Consider the following 2,004-nt stretch of genomic DNA (forward strand, 5'->3'; position numbering starts at 1 on the left):
GGGCTGTGTTTGGCAGCATTGATGTGTTCTTGCACGAGTTCGGAATTGGGGTGCTGAGGGGCACTCATGAATAGAATGTGATGGGCTAGAACAGATAGCACACACTTGTGCTTGGGAAGAGCTAACGACATGTCCCCTATCATCAGTTGGTCAATCTTATGGGACAATGCATCTACCTTGCTAGACAGGTCCATAGAATGACTTATTTCACAAATGGCCCTTTTCTTTGAAATTCGGGGGTGCTTGACGAGAACATGAAGCATGGTGGAGGGAGTTTTCATTAAGATTTTCAAATAATTGCCATGCTTCATGCTCATTTCGAAGCATGAAAGTCCCCCCGCATGCAGCATCAATCATATGACGGTTTCGTTCAGTCAATCCATCATAGAAGCATTGCACTAGCTGCCACTTAGGTATTTGATGATGAGGGCATTTACGGATTAGGTCCCTAAATCTCTCCCAAGTTTCATGAAATTCTTCTCCCTCGGTTTGGGAGAAGCTTGTAATGGCACGTCTAAACTGGTTCGTTCTTCCTATGGGAAAGTATTTTTTAAGGAATTCTTGTTGCATTTGATCCCAAGAACGAATTGAGTTAGCTTCTAAAGAATTCAGCCATTGTTTGGCTCTATCTTTAAGGGAGAAGGGGAATAACTAAGTTTCAAGCATCATCAGTGAAGTTTTGAATCTTGACAGTGGTGCAAATCTCAAGAATTCATCTAGGTGTTTGTATGGGTCTTCATTGGTGAGCCCATAAAAAGATGGGAGCATTTGGATCACACTAGACTTTATTTCATATTGTACAGCTGCTACCTCAGGTAATCGAATGCAAGATGGGGAAGTGTAAATGTGGGAGTAAAGTATTCCCTCAGGAGTTTGGGTTGTTCTTCAGCCATCTTAAGAGGTGGGGATGATCCTAATGTTTTGATCTTAGCTCGAATGTTCCTAAGGGTTCGTTCTATTTCAGGGTCAAAAGGTAATAGGTTTTGTACTCTAGAACGACTACCGTGCATACACTAGTACTCGATCAATCAAGCATGCAATAAAAGAGAAAAGCATACAATCCTAGTCTTTGTCCTAAAATCACTAGACAGCTCCTAACTGGTTTGAAGAGGGCACCTAAGCCTCCAATCCGGTCTAATGAACCGAGTTGACCAGGTAAGCTCCCAGGTAAGTGGAGGGGTCACGATGCGTTCGCAAAGGTCCCACTTAAAACCCACTTGCCTCGAACAGATGAACTGTCTCCCTTATAGGGACAAAGCTTGCCTAGACATCAACTAAGCCACAGAGCGAAATTGGTGCAACTTCGGTGATCTTCGTCCTATTGAGCTCGAATGTCCCTAGGGGCCAACGTCTAATTGATTTTAATTAAAGATGACACTATGTGAGATTGAGTTCACCTAAGTTGGGCAAGAGTCCGGTGATGAAATCCGGCTCTTATCTTGTTGGGGTGATTGCCCTTACTATGTGCAAATTGATTTGTGTATGTGTATCAAGCATGCATTCACAATTTTGCTATAATTAAAATCAAACAATCACCACAAAATTTCAAACCAATAATTAATTTAAATAAGAAAAGTTTAGAGGTTACCAAAGGAATTTCCCCAGCAATTTAATTTTTTTTTTTGCAAACCTCTACAGCATTTCTTTTCCGGCAGTTCTCCTTTTGATCATCCCAGATTTTTTTCCTCGATTCCTGATAAATAAATAAATAAATAAATAAAAATTAGTAAGGGAGAAAAAGAAGATAAGAAAAGTAACAATAATAGAAATTTTTTTAAAGAAATTTTTTTTTAATTTTTAAATAATTTTTTTTAATAAGAAAAATAACTATGCTAGCAATCCCCGGCAACGGCGCCAAAAATTGATCGGTTATTTCAATTTCAAAAATAAACCACGCAATAGCACGTATCCTGTAGGATAGTGATTACGGGTGTCGGTCCACAGGGATTGAAGAATAAGTTATTTTTTTTAAAAATAAATCAAAGAAGGATTTGCTAACTTGAT

At 39.2% G+C, this 2,004-nt stretch overlaps 1 non-coding gene across 1 annotated transcript; it reads left to right on the plus strand.

Moving 5' to 3' along the window:
- The first annotated feature begins 415 nt into the window (after positions 1-415).
- Positions 416-521, plus strand: LOC120106165. The gene has a single exon (XR_005508385.1). It is a non-coding gene; the product is annotated as a small nucleolar RNA R71 (small nucleolar RNA).
- The last annotated feature ends 1,483 nt before the right edge of the window (positions 522-2,004 follow it).

Source organism: Phoenix dactylifera, unplaced genomic scaffold (assembly GCF_009389715.1).
Source record: "Phoenix dactylifera cultivar Barhee BC4 unplaced genomic scaffold, palm_55x_up_171113_PBpolish2nd_filt_p 000481F, whole genome shotgun sequence".
NCBI classification, from domain to species: Eukaryota; Viridiplantae; Streptophyta; class Magnoliopsida; order Arecales; family Arecaceae; genus Phoenix; species Phoenix dactylifera.